The 27348-nt window shown below is 36.3% G+C and overlaps 1 long non-coding RNA gene across 2 annotated transcripts in view; it reads left to right on the forward strand.

Annotated features, from left to right (window-relative positions):
• Window positions 1-498: 498 nt before the first annotated feature.
• The window catches only part of LOC146545836 (uncharacterized), a 503527-nt gene continuing 476677 nt past the window's right edge, over window positions 499-27348 (forward strand). For both annotated transcript variants that reach the window (XR_014881296.1, XR_014881295.1), the window contains exon 1: window positions 499-892. This is a non-coding gene — a long non-coding RNA (uncharacterized LOC146545836). The remainder of the gene's footprint in view (window positions 893-27348) is intronic.

Here is a 27348-nt window from a genome sequence, read left to right on the forward strand (position 1 = left end):
CTTGTGTTTTTCATATCCAATATGAATGTAAATTCTGTGGTGGTTTTTTTTTTTTTTTTTTTTTTTTTTTTTTTTTTTTTTTCCTTTGAATGAATCAGTGCAAAACCTCTCTCTGTGGGGCCATCTTCACAGCTGGGATCTGGTATTCTGGTAACTGCCGAAATAATAGTAATTCTCATTAAGGACTCTTGTTAAAAAGTGTGCTTTATCATGGCTAAAGAAATTTTCTTTTGGATCATTAATTAAAATAAAATCCAGTTGCCTTCACCTGTCCTGGACCACAGCATTTGAAGAGGAAATGTTAAGGACAGAGAAATGTAAAACAGCTGTCTTGAAAGTTTGCTGCATGAAGGTTTGGAGCTGCCTTTATCCCCTCCTCTTCCCTCCTGATGCACAATTCAGTTCTATTGCTTATTGACTGATAGGCTTATTGATGAAATATCCAGCAGTGATGCAGCCCAGGGAGGTCAGTAGGGTGCAATTACAGGCAGAGCAGGCTTGGGTGTGCTTCTGAACTACTCCTCCCTGCACAGCTCTTTCAGTATGCATATCACATCTCCCTGCTTGTAGCAGGCTGATGAGTGTGTGCAGTTAGTGCAGGCACACACATACTTCTGCGCTTTCCCTGAAAGTGGAGCATTAGCAACTGCAGTCAAAAAGCACCCTTGCTTCTTCAGCTCTGATCCTAGCAGCAACTGTCTGATTCTGTCTGGAGGAACTGGGAGACAGCACTGGAGGCAAGTTTAAAACGGACCTGGTGACACCCGGCTGTCACATCTGGCTTCATGCATCTACTTATTACCAGTTCACCTACAATTACTTTCCTCGTCCCATCAGTAGTGTATGTTCTTGAGAACCGTCTGGCTGGGAAGGAAGGAGCACACTGCTGAAGGTATGTTGCAGTTTTCTTTACCTTATGTCTTGTGCTGAGTGTTTCTCTCTGTGCATCTCACTTGCAGTCATTCCTGGTCTATGCAGCTTTCCACGGTGGGCTGCTGGAGCATGTCTCTAGCAATAGAAACAGCCACGTACCTTTCTTGTTTTGTTTTTTTTTTTTCCCTCAGTAAATGATGCAGATCATTTGTTAAGGGGCAATATTATGTGACTGGATTAAAGTTTCAGGGAAGATGACAACTGGCTGCATTTCGTATCTCAAGCAAATAGAATGCTATTATTCCCATTGAGGCAACCTTTCCAGTCAGCGGTTCCTTAACTACGGACATGGAAGGTTGCTTTCAAATTGATGTGTTTATTAGACATAATCTATGCATGTGCTGCTAGCTGAAATTTGCATACATGTTTTGAAATTACAAAAAAGAAAAAAAAAAAAGTGTTTTTCATTAACTTTCTTACTCTGGACTACAACACACTTCCTTAGAAAAGAGGAGTGAGCCAAGCTTTTCATTGCACTTAAGTTCTTTTACTGGCATGCATTCATCTGGTACAAACTCTTTGCCAAATCCAAGAAGTTTGCTGTTATTGCGTTTCCATAAATGTAACAGCTGTGAAGAGAATGAATATTCATCCTGTTTGGATTTTTATTCCAAAGATATATATTTTTTTATGATAATTCTGACTTTTCAAGGGGGTGGGAACTTAGATAAAAGAGTTTGGCAGGTTGAGATATTTTGATAAGCAGCGTATGAATGCTTCCTGATATAAACTTGATACAGATCTACGTGCTCTGCAGTAAAGATCTGTCAGCATCTCTCATTTACTTACAGCCAACTTGATCTGTTGCTTATACTTGTGGATTCTTTTGCTAACAGGTCATCAATGGTGACAATAAAGTGCAGTTTAGACACTGTTTTCTCATGGGACATTATTGCCTGAATGCTACACATTTGCTTCTGAATGTCTCCAAGACATTGCTTATGTTATGATAAAATGCTGACTTGGTATGTCCTGTATTTGAATGAAAAGTTATTCCGGGATGTTGCTAAGGTCAGAGAAGCCCACTGTACTCGCTGTACTGTAAGGGCAGAAAGTGATTTGATTAATCTCCCCCCAGGAAAATTCCCATTTGTAATCTGTCAAAATTATACAAGCAGCAGAGATGGTCCTCCCCTGCAGGTAGTAGAATTGTCTTGAAAACAGTGAAGCAGCATGTGTGCCTGTCTATGTGTGTCCAGAATTATATCACTAAAAAAAAAACTAAATCATCCTAGGTTGCAATGGCTTCTGTGTAATTAGATTCTGACTACCCAGGGCAGCTCGTCCTCGGTCAGGCTGGACAGTGCTGTTCTCCAGCGCCAAGGTCAGCCCAGGGTGGCAAGGATGCTCCAACCCTCAGCCAGCAGTGGGCTGTCATTCACTGTCTCCTCCTCGTGGAAGGGGGCAGAGAAAAACTGCTTTTCCATTCATCTGTCTTCATTTTGAATGCCATCTGAATTAGCCTGGCGTTTAATGCAAACTTTCTGGTTTTGTTTTGTGTTGATTTGGGTGTTTTTTTCTTCCTGTTGTTGCATGCTGTGGCTTGTGATAGGGACTGTAGGCATAAAGGTGCACTTAAATGTGATGAAAACAACTTGATGGGTTGAATTCTGTTTGCAGGGATAGGAAATCAGATTACCTTCCTGAAATCAGGAGGAAGTTGTTTACGTGAACTGAAGTTGGTTACACGGGTGCCAACTGGTGTAAAATCTCATTTTCCCTTGGTATGGTTAGAATTTTCGTGACCTGGACCCATTCCTTTGAAGCTCAGTTTTATTCCAAGAAAAACAGTCAAAATTGAGAATTTTTCTTGTCAATTACCAGGCACAAAAACCTGCCTGTGTGCAATGACAGATGAAGGTATCTAAGAGCAACCACCTTCTATCCTTCCTTCCATCAAAGCCAAGGAAGACAAAACCAAACATATAAACAGCAAACAAACAAATAACTACAGCAACAACAACAACAACAAAAAAAAAACACAACCACACACAAAAAAAAAACCTCAAAGCCCAACACCTCCCCAAACTTCTCTGTTTCATTCTGTTAGAGATAAATAAGCTCTCCTTGGCTGCTTTAACACACCCATGCTCAGCCCCCATGCTGCCTCCCTTCTGACCCTTATGCAGAAGGAAGAGTAATTCATCTCACCCTCTTGGCCATCTCACCCTGCTCCTCTTCAAAGCAGATTTGTTGATCATATAAAACTGCTGATGCGTTTCTTATGCTGCCTTGCTAGCTGGAGCTGGCATGAGGAGGCTGAGATGCGTTTTGTTAAGTTACGGTCTCTCAGCACTACGTTTTGCAAGCTGACCGGCCCTCTAGTGTCTCGAGGTGTTTTATGCAAAGAGATACCTTTAGCTGCTGTGAGACCAGAGGTAATGAAGATTTTTGAAATGGCATGTGAAAGATTATTTGGATCTGGAATGATTGATGAAGATGACAGAGCATCCATCCTTATACCTGGGAAAAAAAGCAGCCTGCTTTTGTGTGCTTTCATAGCATGCTGACACTTGCGAATTACAGAGATAGAGACACAGAGACTGAAGAGTTGTAGGAAATAGTTGTGTATTTACATACTTCAACAGGGATTTCTGAGAGGGTCTTCTATCAGTCTGTGCTGTAAGGCTGGAGAGCTCTCCACAGAGAGCACAGCTTTTTCAGCTCTCTAATGAATGATAGCTGGAAATGAAGATGAAGGGAAGAAAATGCCACAAAGCCTCAACGTTGTAGCAAACTAGGATCCAGATGGCAAGCCTTTTTGCAGCAACACGCTGGATTAACTTTAAGATTCCCCTGGCTACTACTCTCATGTTGAATGTGTCTTTCCTTAACACCATTTTGATATGATAGCTTTTTTTTTTTTCCTTTTTGCAAAGTAATGTCATAAAAATATATGGTTGCAGGCATATTCTGCCTTCAGAAGAACTTTTCACTGTTAACTCCTTCAGAGCTAATTAGCTGCTTGCATGATCAGTAGAGTCGATGTGAATTTTAACAGCATTCCATGTGAGTTCACGGTGCCATGACAGCATGAAACCAAAGCAGATGATTTACATACAACAGGCAATAGTATCAACTTCCTTGAGGAAGAGCAGGTTTTCACTGTGCTGAGCTACACTTTTAGGTAGAAATTATTTTAGAAAATGAGGCTGCAAAAATGGCAGAAATTCTCTGCAGAACTTTCAAATTCCTATTCAGTGTTGTCCACATGCCAATCTTTTCTAGGCTTGGAGATCGAGTAGTTGTGTTCCCCCCGTAACTTACAGTTCCAAAACCTATCTTTTTGTAAACTGATGCTGGCGCTTGAATTTGTTCCTCCGTCCTCACGTAGCCACAAGAAGGGTCATTCCTGTCTTCACCTTCCTGAAAGTGAGGCAGTGAGACACCCAGTGGTGACAACGAGCATGGTGAGCTGAACGGTAGGACCTGGTGGGTACCTTCCTGTGCTCTGGGCAATAAATAAGAGTGGAAGCCTCAGACCTGAATAATTTTGCCATGAATCTTCATCTCCTTTCTACCCTAGACGCAAAAGTTTGTATTTAGAGCCCTTCACAAACTGTATTCACCCTTGCTACGCTTCTGTTAATGGAAACATAGAGGCTTATATTCATGGAGAAATACAACTACTGCATAGTTCAAGGAAACAGTCCAGAAGCTGCTAGCAGTATTAAGCTCAGGTATCCACAGACTAGCCACAGTAATATACTTTAGTAAAGATATACTTCTTCCTTGGCAGAAGTCTTGCCAGAAAACCAAGTTTAGGCAATGTTTATGACTTCTTTTATTCTCAAATTCCGTCCTACTTGACATAAATTACATTAAAAAAAAAAAAAAAGTGAAAATACATTTAATTGAATTATCTCCATAACTTCTCAATCACTTTGCCACAGATTGTTACATTTTGCAAGCTAGTCAGTGAGTTTACAACATGTACATCTAGAGGAATGAAGATCAGCAAGCCCCGCTCTTTTTCTTCTTTCTCTCATGCGTAGAATATATCTAATTAAAGCTAAAATCAGCATTTAAAGAAAATCAGATCCAAGTCCTGATACAATTCTTCCACTTCCTAGGGCTGCTTAAGCTCATAAGTAAACTCTTTACATATTTCCCTGTTTAACCTGTTCCTTTTGAGTTATCTATAGGTTTCTGTTATCAGTAGATGCTCACGTTGAATGCATAGCCTTCTAGGCTCCTCAGAGAGCCCATCTAGAGCTTAATTATCCAGGCTCAATAGCCATTCAAATGCAGTCAAGTCCCCAGGGAATCCTAAAGTCTCAGACCTGACCAATGCTATACTAGCTTCATCTGTAGTTCTCCTTGCAGTATGACCATGCTTGTTTTTTTCATAATGGCAAATAAACAGAATGCTTTTCCTTACTGTGTGAGATCTGAGTTTTAGCCTGTGTGCTTAAATTCACATCTCCCATAAGTGTAGTCTACTACCACGTTAAGGAATACTCTGGAGATGAAGGAAGTTGAATTCTCTTTCTCAGTTGTCTTTTACAACCTTGCATAGAAAATCTCTGTGTAGAAGGAGAAAAGGCAATAGTAAAATTGACTCCAATCTCTGCATTAAATACTTGAAAGCAATGAGAGATTTTTTTTTTATTTTTTTATTTTTTATTTCATACAATCCTAGAATCATTAAGATAGGAAAAGACCTCTAAGATCATCTAGTCCAGTTGTTATGATTACTGGTAATTCTTACCCTGTACTGCTCTGAGTTATGTGTATACCGTATTTCAAAGAGCAGGAATAGGAGATGCAGGTGAGATCCAGGCTCACCTTTGTCTAATCTTTTCTATTCCTGCTTTTCTGAAATGCTTTTTTTTTTTTTTTTTCTTTTTTTCTTTTTCTTCCAAAATCTGATGTAGGAGCTCCCCTTCTAGAAGACCTCAGATATGGTAGGTACAGGACAAGACTGAGTTATCTAATTCAGGTTTGTGTTAGGTGTTAGGTTCAGATAGGGTATTAGGAGGGTGGTGGGCATTGGAACAGATTCCCCATGGAAGTGATCACAGTACAAAACTGCTGGAGAAATATGATTTGAATTTTGGGTGATCCTATGTGGAGTCAGGGATTGGCTCCTTCTGAGTCCTTTCCAATTCAGAGTATTCTATGATTCTCATTGTAATTATCTGGTAATATTTTGGAAGTTTAAGGAAACCCCACTTAGCTTCCAGCAGAAGGAAGGAGTCTCCCATAAGTCTTGTATCATACTTGCTAACATTGCAAAAATGTTTTAGATAACCTCTAGGTGTCCTAATAGAGCTAAAAATTTCCCTCTGGACAGCTGCAAACCATTGAGAGCATTGCATGCCAGGGCTAACTTCCCATCAGAAGCCAATTGTACTATGCAGCTTCAGATTACTCCTAAATAATAATAATAATAATAATAATAATTAAAAAAAAATCTGTCTGGTCAGCTAAATAGCTTTCTAGGCTTTGCTAACTGTACTGACCAAAACATTATTGGCTCAAATGGGAGCTTAGCTTCATACTACAAAGTAGACATGGGGCCAATGAAAACACGTATGAAAGATGTGGATCTTCCTTCAGTGAGAGCTTCAGAGCAAAGAAAGCCTCTCTCTCTCTACTGACCTAGAGGTAATCTTAGTACTTACTTTATGGGATAACTGCTTGACTTTTAGGTATATCTATATTTTAATGGTGTCAGAGTTAGGACAATCACAGCCTACCTTGAAATGCTGCAAAATATATTTGACTTTTGAACCCAAATATTTATGAATTAATGGCTGAATTTACTGGAAATGAAAAAGCCTCTGCCTGGATACACTCCATAGGTGTACATAGAGTTTAAGGCATCACAAGTTGTTTTAATGAAGGTCCTTGTTAAATCATATTCTGACAGAAAATAAAAAATCTTAGAAAGAACCATGTCACAGAAATGAGTAGTAGCTCTTAACTGATCCAACGATCATTATTCTGTCTCATTCTGTTCCATTAGAACTATTCCAGTATTTGCAAATTACGACTCCCAGGAAGAATGTGTGGGTGGCAGTTATTAAATATTTGCCCTAAAACAGACAAACAAATACAAATAAAACAGATATTGCTAAAAAACAACCAAACAAAGAACAACAACAACAACAACAAAAAACAGCATAGTATTCTGTGCATAAAAGTAAAAGCACACTCATATGCCATAATAATAAGAAATTTGGTCTCCCACCAGCTGATCATCTGACACTAGGATGGTGAGTATCTTCCTCTTTGTCCTCTGTACTCTGAACTATCAGCCCATGGAAACCAATAACTGCTGTGGGTGTTGCTGAATGTGAGTTGGAGTAATTCACTGCAGGGAAATACTGTTTCCTTGCTGGAAAGTTGCTGAGTTATAGCAGTGTGAATAATGCATACGGTGATTTCCTTTCAGAAAGGCTACTAGCATGCATTTCCACTAACTGGAGATCTGGACTTGTCAAGAGAGTGGCATTTGCGTTGCTTTTATGATGCAGAATGCAGTAAGGGAGCGATTATTTGAATCTCCATATTGTATGACTGTGACCAAGTATCAGTACCAAATTACATAACAGGAATTAAATAAAAGATGGGAAAACTTAACATCAATCTACTTTCAAATATAGAGGTAAGTTATGACATTCTAAATCCTCATATCTATTAAAGTTGATGGAAGATGTAGTTGGCCATATAAAAAATGTATGAAGAAAGCTCTTTAACAATTTTTTCATTGAACTAGGTTTTTTCTAGAATAAGTTTTTATCTCAGAAAGCCATCAAGTACTAACAAGTTGAAGAACATAAATCAAAGCAGAATAGGCAGCCTACTGTTTCATTCATTGAGCTCCATATGCTTATCTACCTTATGTTCCTGCATCCCAAGCTCCTAAAATGCTTCAGTCAACATTCCTTCTGAATTGCGATACGTCATGTTAATCAGCCTCTACAGTGTCCAAGAAATGTATGTAAATGAGACTTTTGATGAAACAGAATATTTTTACAAGATTTTTGCATAAATCCCACGTGCAGGCATGCACACACATATACAACCTGTTTAGAGAGTAGGATATTTTTGGACCCCACTTGTTTTTGAAGTAGATTGCAGCCAGCATGCTGATGCTGCTTGGGAGCAGGAACAAATGAGGCAGCATGCCAGGTACCATAGCAAGAAGTGGCTTGAGCTTCAGTCCATTCTTGGCAGGAAAAATTATACCAAGTAAAAAGAAACATAACAGTTTCCAGTTTTTTTTTTTTTTTTTTTTTTTTTTTGTCCTCATTTCTCCCCCATCCCCTTTTATGGTACTATGAATTATTTGGTATCAGTCATGTGTGTGTTTGTATCAAAGGAAAACATTGTCATGTTATGGTAGAATAATGCTTTTCCTTAACTTCTTCCAGCAAAGACAAAAATTAAAAATCAGAAGATTTTATACGAACTGAAATAAATTTACATCCAATTTAAATCAGTTTAGTGACTATAATGTTGCTTATCGACCAATGGATCTTAATGACTATATAGAAAGCCACTGCTGAGGCTGAATAGCAGGAACTGTGTAATTACTAGCATGATCCAGCTGCAAACCTTTCCAGTTTTCCTTTCTTCTTCTCAACTATTTTTCTATATTTCTGTGTTCCATCTTGTCCTTCAGGGTCATATTCAGGCTGCTTACAGGCTCTTCATGCTGCTTACAAGGACTCTTCAGTCCCTCTTGCTGGAGTGTACAATGCTGAGGCAGCAAAGTATGATCCACGTATGCAGGGCTTTCTGTCTTTCTCAGAAGCCAACAGAAAGCAGCAGGCATGAAAACTTAGTGAAGCTATAATGCTAAGCTGCATAAGCAAGAGGCATCCATTGATATTTATTTATAGAGTTGGAACCTTAGCTGATCTGAAATGCTTCCTTGAATTATCACAATACCTTCTATTTCTTATGCCATATAGTGGGAAAAACTCTTCCTCTTTTTTTTTTTTTTCCCTAGATTCTTCAAAGTGTTACCTTTTTTTTTTTTTTTCTAAGAGTCACTGGGTTTTCATGAGACTGATGCTGGCCATGTACATATCCCATCATTGCTGCAGCTGAGAATTAGAAGCTTGTCTGATGCTATACAATATATGTTTTTTGCATGTTGTGTCTGCTGTGTGAACCTATTGTTTATAATAAATGCAATGCACTAACTCAAAATATATTATGTCTCCGTTATCTACACAGAGATGTTCCAAAAGGAGGATGCAGAAATATAACATAGCATACATGAAAGAACATGCACACACCAAAGTATGTAGATATATGATACAATCGTATGTACATTGCTTGATACCATTCACTTTTAACTCACAGTGAAAAGTAAGAAAAAAGAGGATGATATATCATTTAGGACAAATCCTACAAGAGTTTTGAATATCCAGTTAAACCTCAGATGATTACAAAGGTAGACAGGTTGGCTGTTTCCCTTTTAAGGAGGTATCAGATCTTTAAGTATGTGTAATTTTAAGCCTAAATATAAACAGAAGAATACTTCAATAAGCATAAATACAGCTGTAGAGTCTAATGATGCAACAGCAATATATATAAGGATACACATATATATTCTAATTCACAGTTTGAAGTTCTTAATTCTCAATGCCCAATTCTTAGTTTCCTGCCAATTTTGTAATTTCTCCGGTTGTCAATTGCTTTCTAAAATAAGTTTGAATGAGGTGGAATTAATTTTTGCACTTAAAAATTAGAAACAGGTGCTGTGTCTATATCCAACTCCACATCCCTTTCTTTGTGTCTTGTATCACTGCTTTCCAGAACAAGCTGTTGCATCCTATTGCTCGTTGTTAACTTTGCACTGCCTGTCAGTGGTAGTTGGAAGGGAAAAGTTGCTAAATATTAGGACAGAGAGTGAATTGAATTTGTTTAAAAATAGAGAAGCTCTGCAAACTGAGTAGAAATAGAATAGTATAACTGGTGAGAGTTTCAATAGCAGCTGTGCTATCACTGCCTTAAATGTGTGTCGGTTTGGGGTGCTTTTAATGGCAGTAATTAGGTAATCAATATTGTTTCAGAAAGGAAAAATATCCTGCTTAACAACAAAATAACATTGATTAGCTAAGCTAGCACCATTTTAAGGAACATTAAGCAATCAAGACCGTTTCCATGATCACATCTCAAAGAGAGAGGAAATCCGACAAATCTTGTACTGAATGAAGCTGTGGCTGCATTTAAGCTGATGCTGAAGGAATAATGGCTGCTGCCTTTGCCTGCACAGTCACTGTAGTATCAATGTGTGAGGGAGGCACTGGGCTGCCATCAGTTCTTTTCAGTGAACTTGGATCTTATCCCAGATATAATGCAGATATGTTCTGAAGATCTGGATTCTACTCCACTGTTTTCAATAACTTCACACATGTTTCAGTTTAAAAGTGTTTACATTTAGGTAGCTAAAAAAATTAGTGAACATATAGAACTTCTGCGTTAATAATTACTGAGAAATCTGAGGGTGCCTTACAGGAGATGGTGCTCTTAATACCTGCATTTTACATCAGAATAAATGAATGGTGTAATGGGAGAATTTGCAAAGAAACCTTACCTGATTGTGGTAGAAATAGGAGCAGAATCCTAAAATGCTGGATGTCACTTTGCTGCTATATCTACTCATGCACCATGACCTCATATAATTAAGTGTCCAAATTATTCTGATCGGGATTCTCAGCAAGAACATTTCTTGGAGGTAGGATACTGAGTCCTTATCTATGTTTTATTCCAGGAAATGACACTGTAGTAACAATGCTTTTGCTAAACCTGGCTGCGGACAAGGAGTGAAGCCTCATTTAACCTATGTGTGTTTTTGCACATGAATCTAAGGGAGAGTGCTTTTGCTTAAGTATTTGTAAAACATATAAATGTTAAACAAATCTATAACTGATCTTCGCTACTAGGAAATAACACTAATGTTCAGAAATAGCTAAAATGTGTAAATAAAGAACTGGTGCTTATTGAGTATTCTCCAAGCTACTTCAAAATAACTGAGGATTCCATGAAGCTCATTTCTAGGTATAAGAACAGTCAACTTCCCTTCTTCCAAGAATGAGATGATCAAACACTCGCTGCTTTGTGACGCATGAGCATGTTCTTAGATAATTCACTCTTGGAGGCAAGTCATTATATATGAATAAAAAGTTTAATTGGGGAAAAATACATGCAGCCTTCAGAGCATTTAGGAAAAGCTTGAAAGCTAAAATCTCAGTTTTCAAATTATCCTCTTTACAAAAGGCAAACAACAAATAAGAAATGTTCAATTTGGAAGAGTTTATTGCAGTAGTCAGGGAAAAGTAGTACATATACTTTTAAATAGTCAAGTTTAACCTTATTGTAATTAGATTTGAATTTTTAACAGATAGGAAAATTTGTTTTGGGGCTATTAGAAAAGTTGCTTGAAAATCACTGAGTTTGAAAACCATTTTACCTAAAGAGGAAGTGATTCATAACATCCAAATTTAGTTATGAAGTGCTACATAAAACTTTTCCATTGGGAATTTGGATGAAGCCATGAAATGAAAGATAACATTATTGCATTATAACATGGGAGAGGAAAAATAGGGAGTTAGTTCTATCTGCATACACAAAATCATAGCATCATGGTAGTTCGGAGGAGAAGCTCTGTCTTAATTTTCCAACTCTGATGTAATTTATATCCTTCACAGCTTTGTTTTGTACCACGTACAGTATAAGGTGAAATAATTAAGTGAAAACCGTCTTTCTTGCTGGCATCTTCTCAGCAAATGGAGATTTCATGTGGATTTTATGTATACACATTATGTACATATGTGGTATGTATAGTTTCCAATTGGGAAGTTTGTGATTAATGATAGTACAGTAGGGTGGTACTGGTTCAGGTGAATGACTGGCTGGTAAGTCAACAAAACGCAGTCAAGATATTTTGGCTTGTACCTGTTCATAAACTTTTTCTTGATAATAATTTATTCAAAAACATTTTCCTGGATTTAGTACTTCGATGGAACTGACATTATGTTTCCAATCAAAAACTGTTTTTGAGGAGCTATATTCATCCTACTTCTTTTGTAGAACAGGAAATTGGAATTCACTGGAAATGACTTTCCAGTCCACTGTTCTCCACTTATGGAGTCATTTGCCATTAGACTGAATATGAGATAATTGCCAGAGTAGATCTGGCCTTTTACACATTTGGAATGCTCTGGAAATTTAGTGTATCTTGAGCAATTATCAGAAAGTTGGTCTTATTGTTCAAGTGTAAGCAATCAATAGTCAACTTCTGACATGATAGACTTGATAACAGTAAATATGCAAGTAAGTTACATGAGTTTATATGAATTCAAATACAACATTTTGCACTTTGTTTATTATAGATAATATTTTACATGGCCAGATATATCAAATTGTTTTACTGTATATGTTGTATCACCTTGTAAAATCCTCAGAATCAGCAAGTTGTGGGAATGACAGTTATTTTGATCTCATTGATAAGTTCTGCAGCAATGATAAGGATGATAGATAGGAAAAGATGTCCTTGTTGAGGACAGGCAAATGTGGCTGGATAACATTGTGTATTTGTGACAAGAATGACAATTTAGATACAGGAAAACATTAAAAAGGATGAAATAAGATTCATTATTCAACATCATTTTGGTAAAGATGAGGAAAGACAGTTTTAAGAATCGCTGTGGTCTACAAACTATCTAGAAATGGCAAATAATGTAGCACAGTGGATAAATAAATACCACTGGAAGTTATTTTATTATGAGAAATTCTTTTTTCGGGTGAAGAATGCTGCTAACAGTGATGTTCCCCATCTTTCTAGATGCAATATCAGCAATGTTTTTCTAAAAAAAATCACTGAATAAACACTTCAGTCCTTTCATATAAATTAACCTCTGATCATGTACTTGCCTAGCTAACAACTTATAGTTTATTTCTAGTCTGACCTTATCTACCTTCCAATAGATATTTTTATATGTTTATCTTCTAGACTGAAGGTTTATCATCAAAGTTATATTTCTCTTACAGGTTCTTATGACATGTGATTGAGACTTTTCCTTGTGGTCTGTGTGATAAGCTAACTGGATTGATCTCATCCCCTATTTCACTGTTACGTGTATTTTCCAGTCCATCAGTCATACAGTGACTTTTTTTCAGAATCTTTTCCAAGAGTTTCAGCATCCTTCTTAACAAGTGGAAAACAGGACTATGCATAGAATTGCAGCAGGTCTTATAACTTTGAAAAACATTGTGATGTTGACTTTTTGTGTACGTGTTTTGTTGATTTGTTTTTTTTTTGTTTGGTTGGTTTTGTTATTTATTCTGCAGAGTATTTCCTTTTTTATAATCATAGTATCATATTAATCCTTTGAGTTACAACGTTGTGTTTGAAAATTATTTCTCAGTTTCTTACCTGTTGTCATGCTAAGACCATTTCAAAATCACAGCTTTCAAGACGGAAGCAGCCACTGCAATGCCATGCCCTACATTCTTCCTTTGATGTGTGCTTTTACATTTGGAACACATAGAGTTTGCCTGCAGACTATAGGGATAACTTTTCCTCTTCCTTTATTTACTTCTCCTGAGGCATTTTGGCATCAACAAATTTAGTATCTTTTGTACATATGGCTTTATTGCATATTTATATATTCCACAGCAATTAAAGATAAAAAGATTAAGAAGTACAGATCCAAAAAGAACAAAAATGACTCAAGTATGTGTCTACTTGATATGCACCTGTTTGACAATGATTCTGATTTAGATCTATGTTCTGAATTTTATTATATAACTGGTGCTCATTTTTTTTAAACTGTTCAATAGTTTTTCACTAGCTTTATATTTGTGATTACATTATTATTTGTTTTTTTTTTTTAAATATACAAAAATATTTACTGAGAAATATCTGTCCTTTATTTTTAATTATCATTCTGTTTTCTCTAAACAGTTATTTACTGTACAGTTGGGCATGTAATTCAGTAGGAAAGGAACATGTGATTTGAACTTTGGATGGCATTTGATTCAGTCTGCTTTATCATAGAATCATAGAATCATAGAATCACAAGGTTGGAAACGACCTATAAGATCATCTAGTCCAATCATCTTCTCATTACCACTGGTATCACAAGCACTAAACCATATCTCACAGCTCCTCATCCAGATGACCAGCACTGTATGACTACCAACACTGTAACCCTCACAATAGCATTAGCTGCAAAAGAAGAATAGATTCTCTTTCTGAGTGCATCATTTTTTATTTTAAAGCAACATGACTTTTCTTCTTCAGTAAAGCATAGTAATGACTCTCCTCTAAGTCTAATCATAAATTCCAGAATAATCAGGAACATACACCATTTTGAAATTACATAATAACATTGTGTATCTGAGGAACTGTTTTCCTTATTTTAAAATGCTAAAGATATGTTTATTTAGAATAAATACTGTTATTCCTGAAATCCCCTATCTATCCCTCTAGTCTTCCATTTATAACATAAAGTCTTTGTTAACACCCTGCTCCAGGTGCCAGTACGAAGAAAAAAAAAAAAGTATGCTGATTTTAAACTTTGTGTAAACTTGAAGACATCTTAACATTTGATCATTGAACATTTAACCACTTAAACACTGAGCATGTGAACATTTAAAAGTTTTTGTAGGAGAAATACACAAATATTTACTGAGCTTGATGTCTGACTGAAAGTGTTACAGGTGAGAAGAAAAAATTAATGGGAGTTTAACCCTACATTTCACTGCAATTTTGAGGTTTGAAAACAAGTTTATAGAGCAACAGTTAAAATAAAAATCTGGCCATACAGGTACTAATTAGTATCAGCACAAATTTGAGTTTGAATAAAAGACGGTCAGATAAATTTTTTTTATTTACTCCATGAATACAAAGACACTATCTAGTAAGAAGTCTTAGCCCTGTGTTTTAACTCTCTGTTTTGATGTGGAAATCAAGTACACAGAAAGATTTTCCAGATGAAATCTTATTCTCCTAAACTTAGGTACCTACAGTGGGCAGATAGGATCTCAGGCTGGTAGTTTTCAAAATCTCTGCACTGTCTGTTGGCTATTTACATAATATAAGCATTTAAGCATTTGTTTTTCACCTATTTACTATACTACACTGAGTGCTATAACAAAGGTGCAGAACAGCATAATGTTATGTTAAGTGGTAGCCTAGGATGTTATACTTGTGGAGAGTTTTATGTTCTACTGAGAGTCCTGGCAATGTATCATGAAACATGAAATGTCTTTTTGCCTTCTCTTCCTTACACAAACTTTATGCAGTATTGTTGGTTGATTTTACCTTTCTTGTTGATAATTATTTTATTTTTCTAATAGTACACTATTATTCATTCAATAATGGAAAAACAAAACTTAGTGATAAAAGATGGTCATTAATCATAGAATCACCAAGGCTGGAAAAGACTTCCAAAATCACCAGTCTAACTGTCTACCTACCACCAATATTTTCCAACTAAACCATGTCCCCTTCTACAACATCTAATAAGAGGTAATTATTTTTACTTTCTGATTCGTATAAACAATTGATTCTCAGATCAATTCCAAACTAGTAAGAAATCATTTCCATAAGACAATATTGACAGTTATAAGTGTTGAGTGCATGTTTTACTCTTACTCTGAAGAGCTACAACTTCATCTCTCTTTTCCTTAGGACTTCTTTTTAGGAATCAGGAGATAAATTCCTGGCTTCCTACAGGAAAAAGTAGTATAAAAGCTGACCTTCTTTATCAGATCAGTAGTGTATTTAGCCTAAGAGGCAATAGAAGACACTTAGGAAAAAGCTCAGGAAAAATATGTGAAGCCTTTTGTCCCCATTTTCTACCAATCACTGGAACATATATTAGGAGGGCAATCCCCATCTGTCTTCTTTAATAACTTTTTGCAGTCCTGCTGCTAATTAGTCGTTCCTTTCAGAGCCTGCTGATGCTGCCTGCATCACAATCTTCTGTAGCAACAAATTCCAAAATTTCAATGAGTATTGAATAAAGAAGAGCTGCTTTCATCTGTTTGGAATGAGTTTCACACAGTGTCCCTAGAATGTATGCAGTGCATCTGTGAGAAGTGGTCACTACTTCAGAATCTAAATACTGGAAATATCTCCTTCAGCTTTCTGTTTTCAGCTGAATAGTCCTGACTTCTTAAAGCTTGATTCTCTCCTTGTTGTCATTTTAGTCGACCTTTGTACCTTCTTTAACTTCAAAACATCACTCCTGTTTTATTTGAATGAAGTATGCACAGTGGCTGAAGTTCTATGCAGCTGCAAATGGTAATTTTCCTTGTTGCCCTTCCTGAAGATGTTGAAATGTGTTGCTTTTTTTAGCTGTTGCTTCACAGGGAGCTATGTCTCTTCCTAAGCAGATGTATTTTCCTTAGGAATACTCCTTTCTGACCTTGAGAAAAGTTATGGTGTGAAAGTTGAGGTTGCTAGCTTTCACTCTTATAGAATTAAACGGCAAAAAGAGGACTTAAGATGGAAACTTATCACATATAATTAAGAATTAAAGCTTTTCTATGTTTGATATGATTTAAATGACAGAAAAAAAAATACAATTAATTCTAAAATTCATCTTAAAATTGCCTGTTTCCAGGACTTTTGATGTACAGCTTTTCCTTCGTTCATATGAGTTTTAAAAGAACATTTACATAACTATTTCACCAATAAACTACTTTTTTGTTGATGTTGTTGTTTTAAATGATAATTTTATTTTGTAGCTTAGATACTCTTTAATCCAAATCACTGCTGTGCTCTCAGATTTCTTTCAACTGCTGTAATTCCCAGAAATCACTGCTGGGGGCTAAAGCCATATATTATATAGTGCTAAAGTTGATCTTTGTCTCACTGAGTGAGCTTTATTTTGTTTTATTTGACACAATAATATTTATTAACTTCAAAGTTCCTCACAGCATATATAATTCTTGAAAAATTGCATCTACGAATGGGGGAAAGGACTTGTTTTCAAGAAGCTGAACTCAATCCTAGTTTGATCTTTGGAAATCCTGACACTACATTTTTATATCTCTAGCAAAGCTATGTGCCGTTTGAATATCAATCAAGACACACAAGATAAATAGATGTTGAGGGATAAAATTGATTGCAACAGATACTTGCAGGCTATCTCACTGATAGCTGCTTCACTCACACTTCAAATGGTTCTCTTTTGGCTAAATGATTTAACAGTCTTTAAAAACATTTCTAGACTTCTGCAGCCAGCATTTCCCTTAGTTATAGCCTGAATTTCTGTTTACTTTGGAGATTTAGCAGAGAGAATATCTATGTGAATGTTGGTTAGAAGAAATTGATAATCCTTTGTGGGCAGGTGCCTAACAGTAAACATGGTATGAGGGAGCACTGTTGTTGAAGCATTAGGAAAAACAAAACATGTTAGAAGCAACTGAACTCAAGTAGCATCTTGAATGCATGTGGAAGTGGCAAAAATATTCCTCTAAGTGAAACACAAAGTGTGCCAGATTCTTTTGTCCTTGTTGTTTGTTTGCTTATTTTCTTTTGCAGATCCACAGATAGTTTTCTTCTCCAAGAGTTCCCACAATAATTATTACAGGAGGAAGGATGCCATTTTACTATGGATAATTACCAAATGAATATCTAATAATCCAGGGGAATTTTTAATGTTCTAATTCTCACCACAGAGTAGAAATCAGGACACACTGTTGAAAAGCCCAAGATTTCCTGGGCACAGAACTACACAGAAATCCATAATTCTTGTGACCTTCTCAGTTGATCATTGAAACAGGCTAGTTTGTAGCTCAAGAATTACATATAGTTCATAGAATCACAAAATTATTAAAATTGGAAAAGACCTCCAAGGTCATCTAGTCCAGTTGTCCACCTACTACCAATGTTGGCCACTAAATCGTGTCCCTAAGTGCTGCATCTATACGTTTCTTGAATTCCTTTAGGTACAATGACTCCAACAGTTGCCTGGGCAGCCAATTGCAAAGCATTACCACATTTTCAGAGGGTTTTTTTTTTTTTTTTCCCTAATATCCAATCTAGTCCATTTGTCTCTGCATGGATATGGGAAATGTGTTAAGACAAAGGTGCTTGTTAGTCCCACACTAACTAGTACCAACAAAGAATGAAATAGACATTGCATGAGGAGGATGGAGTATCTGATTCATTTGAGGGAGCTCCTGCAAATGCTGCCCAGCCCTGCCGAGCAAAGGAGAACTAGGGCCTTCTGGAGATACTTTATTCCACAACTAACAGTTGTGCTAACAGTGTGGTACCATCTCTGTGCAAATGGCAGCTAGCTCTGGAGAAAACTTCATAGCTGTGGAAGTAACACAGATGTATTAAGAAAATACCTAAATGGAGCTATGATGTCTCCTTGCTCTTTATGAAACTGTGGTGGAAATCAAGTGCCCAAATTCTGTCCACACCATTAGGTCAGGGTGTTTCTATTTATTCAGAGGAAGATATGTATGCTTAGCTTATTGTGTGTAAGATATCTTACTGAGAAAAATCTTGATAGATTAAGTTTATTTATTTTTTGTTTTATTTGTTCATTTGCCTATATATTTATTTATTTTGTTCTCTTCATAAATATTCCCTAGCTACTACTATACCGGACTGAAGAAAAAACTGTTTTCAAATCTGAGAATCCTGGGTTACATACCTTATCAGGCAGAGATTTCTTTTGTGATTCTTACTTCATTGGTCTGTTTGGATTTCCATTCTCTATCTGTAAAACAGAGATGAGTACTTTTTCCTGATTTACAGAGCTACTATAAAAGCATTGCTGAGTAGAGTAAGGCAATTTTAACAAATAGAATACAGAAAAGATTGAATTGGAAAGTAGAGGTTTTTAAAAATTTTGTGAATTAAAATTTGTAAAACACTTCTGCATCTTCCAAACTTTCCTAGGAACAAATCATCAGTACTTCCAAAATGGAATAGAATCTCTCTTAGAAGTTACAGTACTCTGGCACAATCAGTAAACATTTGATTCATCCAAACTTGGCCTAAATGTTTTCCATAACAAATTCTGCTTTAAAAAACACCATTATCATCTCAAAACACTGTGTAGAATAGCTTCATTCTGCTCTGTATTTTTGCCTGTGCACAAGAGAGAAGAAAACAAAAACCAACCAAAAAAACCTTTTTACATTTATTTCATTATATTCTGTAAATCTTTCTCTTTATGTCTTTTCATGTCTTGTAATTAGTATTTATTGAAGTGGCTGGGATAAAAAGAAGGCATTAAATAAGACTTTAGCTATTTCAATTCCCATATGATTTCCAGCAAAGAAACAATTTTCCTTAGAAAAAAACTTTCCAATCAAATTCATATAGATTTCATCTGCATTTTACAAACATCTACTGCTATGTTTGGCATCTGCTCAAATGATGCTTTTCAAAGGCAGTGTAAGGACATTTCTGTTTGGAACCAACATGAAAACTGCACCACTTTTCCCAAGATAAAATAAGTCAAACTCTTCCTTTTGTGAGAAGAAAAATAGCAAAATTAACATGTTTTGATATGTGAAAGAAGTGGAATTGGTTAAAAAATATGTATTTTTTTCTATGTAATTGTTTTTGGTAGCTGTTATTTAAAATAGAGTGTGTTCTGAAATCAAAGACAGGATTTAAAAATCGTAGGATCATAGAATCATCTGATTTAGAAGAAAGCTCTAAAGGCCACGTGGTCCACCTCCCCTGCAATGAACAGAGACATCTACAGCTAGATTCGGTTACTTAGAGTCCTGTCCAACCTGACCTTGATCACCATAAAAATCATAGGCTGCAAACTGATAGCTCTGAGCAAACAGAGCTCAATCAAAGGCGTGTGATACCTTTATTCCTTTGACCTGTACCCCAAAATTAGAAGGGATAAAAACAGTCTTAAGCTTTCTGAAAATCTTTCTAGACTCTCAGGATGAGCTGTTTGTGTTTAGAGAGAAGAATGATGTACAAACTACCTGTTCCTGTTCACTGTAGAGCCCACATGAGCTAAAAGGAGATGTGACAGTTGCAAACTCTTGATCAGAGTTTCAACACTAGCAACCTGGAGAGCAGGAATAAGAGGTAATGTACACAACCTGGATCAGTCCAGTTTATTTCTTTTTTTAACCTAAAGACTTTAAGAACATGTCATTCTCAAGGGAAGTTAATATTATATTTTTAAGGGAACAAAACTATGATTTCAAGTCTAGATCTCTCAGGTTATCTTCCTTTGTTGTTCATAATTTGCATTATTACAGAAACTCCAAACGTGTATATCCCTTTAATGCCAGTCACTTTCCCATGCAAGTAAGAAGCATCACAATAAAAAACTGATCTCGAAAAAAACTAGTGAATATTTTTAATTGTGTGTGTACACATGTACATGTATATTTTTATATTCAGGACCTACAGGATAAGGTGAATTCGTGAAAATAATCTCCAGCTTTCTTCAAATATCAGATCTCTGCTATAAATATGCAAACACAGCAAACATAAGAAATACTCCTGCTATTCCTACAGTTTGACTGATCTTTGAGTAGTGTACTTGACAGTCTAGATTGTCAAAACGTGCACCCCTTATGCAGTTTGACTGTTATCTCTAAGTATTTACTCATCCTTGTTTGCTCTTGCCTATATGCTCTTTCAGTCTCAGATGCAAAGCCCTTGGGGTATCCAGGATATATTCTTGATTTGGCAGTTCTTGGGTCATCAGTCCTACTATAGGTAAGACAAGAATGTTTTATGCTTAATTATGGTAACTGTAAAATCAAGAAGAAATTACTGATGGAGGCTGAAATTGTTCTTTGCTCTGATTAGCTTTTTTAAAAATCTCCAGAGAAAACAGCGTAATTAAAAGGAAATTGCTTACAAAAATTTGCCTGGGAACAACAGAATCTTTATCCCACGTAGCTTTTCAGGGAAATGAAAAAGCTGTCCCTGCAAAGTGAAAAGTGCAATGCAGTGGTTGTTCCACAGGGATCCTGAAACAGAAACAGCCACAAGTGACAACTCTCCAGTGGCATTGAATAACATGTCACATTACGTCCTTACTGACAAATAATAGAGACATTTTTGATACTGCTCATTACACTTTGATCAGACTTTGCCAAATGTACAGTATGTGAGTGAGGCGTCAGTTGCAAGCGTTAAGAACTGGTAAGAAATCAAGTGATTAGGTTTCTCACCCTGAAAACGTGTTGTGATGAGACTTTTCATTTCATTCTCTTTTATTATTACTTTTTTTCTCCAGAGCAGGAATGCTGCAGATGCGTTTGGATAGCACCTGCCTTTGAGAAAAGGAAAATTAAGTTTTTTGGCTTTTTTTTTTTTTTTGTATGGAAAACTTGAGTAGCCTTAGCAAAGCAATTGTATAGTAGCTGAAGGAAAATAACTCTTAGAAATGCAGTCTGAGACAGCATTTGACCTCAATGCAGACCAGGAAGCTGGGAGCTCCTCCCTGAAATATATAGGGAGAATTTGGCTGCATTCATGACTCTTTATGTTTAGTTTCTGAAAAATGAAATCATGCATTTTACATGGGCAGGAAAGTGCTTCTTTGTAGGTGCAGTACCATAACTGTAGTGATTCAACATTTAAGAAGCTATGCAGAAATCACATAAATCAACTTTTGTATCTCCATCACTCGATTAGAATTTCATCATTCCTGTTGTTAATAAAAAGGACCTACCCTAGTAATACTGTAAAAACAGGCCAAATTTTCAGCAGAGGAATATCACAGGATCACAGAATCATAGGGGTTGGAAAGGATCTCTGGAAAACATCTAAATCCAAGCTCCCAGTAAAGCAGGCTTTCTAGAGCCTGAATAGGACACTAGATTGCTGAGCAGCTACGTCTATTACCTTCTTTCCTCCTCAGCAAGAGCAAAACATGGGAGAACATATATATAGAAGATAATTCAGTCTTACATAAGAATGTTATTTTTTCTCATAAATATTCCAAGCTTCATATAAAACCACCTGTTCTAGAGAGAAAAGGAAAATTAAGGAACAAAACTAACTTTTCCAGTCTACATATTCTCAAGTTATCTTCCTATGTTGTTCATAATTTGCATTGTTTCCAGAAACTCCTAATGTGTATATCCTCTTAATGCCAGTTGCTTTCCCATTCAAGTAAGAAAGGCCATCCTAAGAAAATGATCTTGAAAAAATGAGTGAATATTTTTAATTGTGTGTGTACACATTTATATGTATTTTTTATATTCAGGAACTACAGGATAGGATGCATTTGTGGAAATAATCTCTAGCTTGTGTTAGATGCCTTAAATTGGCCAGAGGAATAATTTCTTAAGTTCCTGATGCTGATCAGGTCTATTGGCAATACCTAAGATTAAAACAACTACTCAGTGTCTGGTAGATGTGCAATGGCACCTGTAGGGTAGAGATGCAGAGCCTGGAAACAACAAGGACTGTAGGAACATTTCAGATGTTGCTAAGTAGCTTTGTGTAGAAAACTGCAATCCATCCTGAAGATCTACTGATGCGTACCTCTGACACAGACCAAACTCAGCTCCAGAAATCTACAGTGCAGATGCTTTAGGTTGCCTGATTTTTCCTGCCTGAAATCAATTTCCAATGCAAAAGTGTTTATGAAGAATGAAAACATCTGCAGGCTTCTGAATCCTTAACATTTGAGACTATAACATGGAAGATTTGGATACCCAGAGAATCAATTTCATGCTGTCACTGGATTTTATACTGAGCCTTTTATAACAAAGTAAATGTGAAAAACATTAATTTAATCAGAGCTTGTTGTCGTGTGGAAATATTAGATATTTTTCTTTCCAACATCTTTTCAAGCCTAAAAAAAAGTAAAATGCTCTTTGCTTCAAAGCATTCATCTCTGATTTCTGGCATGAATTTCAATTTACAATATCAATACAAAGAAAATAGTTAGCATATAGTTTACAACAGCAGCAAAAAGCATTATCATTTTTTCTGACTGTGAGCACACACTATGAAATTAGTTCCTTCACCACAGAATTTACATTGTAAGTTTAAAATAATGATAACAGGTGGATTCAAACAGATGGGAAGAGAATAAGTTATTAGTATTGGTACAGTACACTAGAGAAAATGTGTTGTTGTTTAAGCACTGACTAATTAACAACTCATTTAAATAGTCTTGGTGCATATGTTTCAAACAATAATATACTGCAAAACCCAGAATAGGTTTTATATGTAAAGGAAAGATTTCGTAACATAGACCTTAGGCAGGCCTTTGGAAGCAATTTTTTACATATATTTCCCTTAAGAAAGTAGAAAAAACATTACAAAACAACAACAAAATATCCTCTTTAAGTGAAAGAAACACTATTCTATGCAAAGACTTTTGTTCTATATGCAGTCTGCATCTTCTGTGTTTATCTTGACAGTTCCCATCAGTGGACACCCAGCTTAGCTACTATTAATTTTTAATTCCAGTCTAGTTGTACTTAAATGCACTTAGATTCATTTCACCTATTTGGACACCTTAAATTAGGAGCTTCTTCACTGAAGAAGTAGAAGTGGAATTTTCCCAGATGCAATCAATAGCTGCAGAATATCACTGTTAAATATTGCTCAAGAATGGAATTAATGGATATTTCTGCAAATCAAACTTATGTCACAGGCTACTACTAATGTTACAGTCAGCTCATTAGGAAAGATGACATTTTAATAATAACTTTCATGAGCTACAACTTTAGTCCCTGAAAATATGAACAACTTGACATGAACACGTGCTACATGATCACTCAGTCCTATGTTTTCTCAGCCTCATAGATCTACTCAAGGGATATAAATGTACACTTCCTTGGAATCCTAATAGTTACTACAAATATGATAGTTAATGATACATTATTTGTTCTTAATTGCCACTGTGGTTCATTTAATACATAAGTGCCTTTAGAAATTTGTCTGTTTGGGGACCTTAAATTAGATGTGGTCGCTTGATGACCTTTAAGATCCCTTCCAACTCAAGGAACTGTAATTCTATGATTCTGAATAATTTTGGATTCATCCCAGATCATATTTAACTTCTTCATAAAACTTTTGAGAATTTTTAAGGGAAAATAAGTAACATAAGGATCCTTGGGCAGATGTCTCAAGCTTCATTTGGAAGGACTGCATCTTAGCACAATTAAGGAATACTAGTTGGGGAGGAAATCTTACAGACCCTGAGACAAACTACTGAACAAACTGTCATATAAGAAGTGTTAAGTAGTCTCTAGTCTTTTGTACGAGTGTCATTCTACATATTTTGTCTCATATTAATTGCTGTTGACAAAAAGGAGTTCTAGGTCCATTGTAGAAAATAATTTCTGTCAACAGGCTGAAGGGCAGAGATCTCACTATAAGCAGAATATAAGCTTATGTGCCCCCAAAGAGCAATGATGAGGCTATGTGGCAATGATAGTTCTATTAATGGAAAGATTACCTTACTATGCTGGTAGTATTTCTACGGGAAATGATAACATTTTCCTGAATGATTATACCTTACTACCTACCCCATATAATGCTAAACCAACTTTAGTCTTGTGGGATATAGTCATTTCAGTAACTCTAGCAGAATCTTCAGTCACTTGATTTCTCCAGATTAATTGTTATTAGTGGAAATCTTGATTACGCTGCTTGTAGTTAAGTTGGCCTATGATACCTCAATTGAAACACATGCTTTTTAGAGGTTAAATAGAGCCTTTGAGTTGGATTTAAAACTGTAATTGAGATATTAATCCAGCTTATTTTGTACTTTTTTTTTTTTTTTAATTGTAGAGTCATTTCTCTAAACAAAATTGGGGAGAAATATGTATAGTTACTTATCTTAAAAGTGCATTTGTATTCTACGCTTTTGATGAGATAGGAAAATGTAGGCTTCATTTTACTGCACACAGTCCATCACATCTACTCCTCCGCCCTTCCTGACTTAATCTACAAAGTGAATGAATTCTGTTTATTCCTGGACACTTTCAGATCTGGATAGAAAAGTTCTGTAGAAGACTTACTCATTTTTACTGTCTACATCAATGAACAATGAAAGAAGAGCTTACATAAACACAGTGATACCTTCTGAGCATTTATAACAAAGTTTTATTTCTCTTTCATAGGTGTATCTCTCTATGTATCTTACATACTAACACAAATCAAAAATCAAATCAGAACAAGAAATAAACATTCAATATGTTATATTTCACTGACATTTCATCTTTAACTCTGTGAAATTCTCTCCTAGCATTAAAGTTATTTGAATAGCAAGGAAAGTTTCTTATTGTATTGTTATCAATTTGTGTTAAGCTGGAAACTAGCATGTACAGAGCTTTGTCTTCCCTTCAGCAGATGTCAGACCATTTAAGCTCCACCTCTCTTGGTTGATTACTAGTATAGTCCCCAAAAGAAAAAAATCTTGAGGAAATCACATTAAGGTTGGAAAAAACCTTCATGGTCATCTAGTCCAACTTTCAACACATCCCCACCATGCCCCTCAGTGTCACGTTTCTTGAACACCTCCAGATATGGTGACTCTACCACCACCCTGGGCATCCTGTTTCCATGCATCACCCCTCTCTCTGAGAACAAAATTTTCTTAATATTCAAGCTGAATGTCTTCTGGTACAACGTGAGTCCATTATCTCTCATCCTGTCACTGTTACCTGGGAGAAGAGGCTGAACTCCATCTCACTACAACCTGCTTTCAGGTAGAGAGAGATTGTCTCCGGTTTAATATGAAAACTCGTACTGATCTTCCTAGTGTCACACAAGAAGATGCTTTGGTATTTTTTCCATACTTCTGTGGACTGATATCTGGCATGATAATATCTGATACTACTTGAGGGAAAATGGATGCTTGTCCCATTTGCAACACCAGCAAATTCAATTTGTCTCAACAAAATACAAATGTATAAAGAGCAATTACAAAAAATTGTTAGATGTTTTCACTAAATTCCTCTCACACACATACATTATATAGGCCATCTATTCTCCATTGCTCTGAAAGCAATGCCTCCTGTTTATTACTATGGAAACTGCCACAGCCACAAAGAGCACAACAACGCTATTTGATGGAGGCAGAATCTCAGCTATAAAACACACTTTTTCAACATAATCACCAGCATCAGCCAATTTGTGCAGATGAGCTAATTTGGATGCTCTTCATTTCATGGCATAACAGCTGTGCATGGCTGTCCAGAATGTGGTTTGTATTTCATGTCACTATCACCACTGTTGAAACGCAAAACCCACTGCTTCAATGTTCTCACATTCACTGTATGATCTCTGTGAACATTCATCAAGTGCTAATGAATATCATTGGGTGCAGGTTTTTCCACATTCAGTGACACACCTTTGCTTCATACATACTTCCATGTCAGACACAATTTTGCCAGAATGCTTCTCTGCCACCATTTGTCACATGACAACAAAACGTAATAGAGTTTTGGCTCATAAATTTGAATATATTTCAAAAAATCTGAGGAAATAACATTACTATGGGAAAGACTCTGCGACTATATTTATTTTGGAGATTAAATTCAGGGAGGACATTATAAATGAGGAGGTGTCTGATGGTCTGAAGGGGAATTGCAATTTAAAGTCAAGCTCTGGAAATCTATGCTTGGAGTACAGAGTTAAGAGCCTTGAAACTAGATCCAACTAAGATGCAGATATTGAACACACTGCATACAGAAACTTTTACTGATGATTTCTGACTTGTTCCTCAAGAGTACCAGACATTCCCTGGGCTAAACAATGCCTCTCTCTGAATGAGATGGCTGTACAGAGGAATTCAGACTTAGAGATCCAGACAGCTGAATATGTGAGAAACCCAAAATCAGGTAGCAATTTACTTAAAAATGAGATCTTGACGAACAATGTATTAAAGAGTAGGTAAAGTTAAGTCTTAATGGCTTCAATCAATTAATTCAAGGTGAGGAAGTGTGTGTTTGTGGGAGTATTACTTGTACTAACATTAAAAACAGTAGATTTAGCTCTGAGGAATACAGGTACCCTGTTAAAGGAAGCAGAAGAGATGAAGATGTCATCATTATTTTTGCAGATGAATGGAGCTTTGCTAGTCCAAGCACTGGAATCTTTATGATGGATGGACTTTTACACCTACTGTAAGAGTCTCTTGGGTGGCACAAGGCTATGCCAAGTGGACCTGTACCAAATAATCCCTAGGGCAAGCATCTGGGAATTAGCAATTGCCAGAGAAACTTTCTAAATAGTCACCTTCCCTGCTGCCCTGATCTTGAGTGTTGAATGCCAGGACTGCTCCATCCAAAGAGTTCTCTCTGACAAACATGGGACACAGGCACAATGCATTGTACTCTACCCTTGAGAGTATGCAGAAGAGCTGCTGTTATCAGCTTGGGAAGATGACTTTTTGTCCTTCTCTCCCTTTAAAGGGAGGAAGGCTACTTTTCATATGCATTTTTCTGAAAGAACTT

This window comes from Meleagris gallopavo, chromosome 1, assembly GCF_905368555.1.
Source record: "Meleagris gallopavo chromosome 1, MGAL_WU_HG_1.1, whole genome shotgun sequence".
In the NCBI taxonomy this organism is placed as follows: Eukaryota; Metazoa; Chordata; class Aves; order Galliformes; family Phasianidae; genus Meleagris; species Meleagris gallopavo.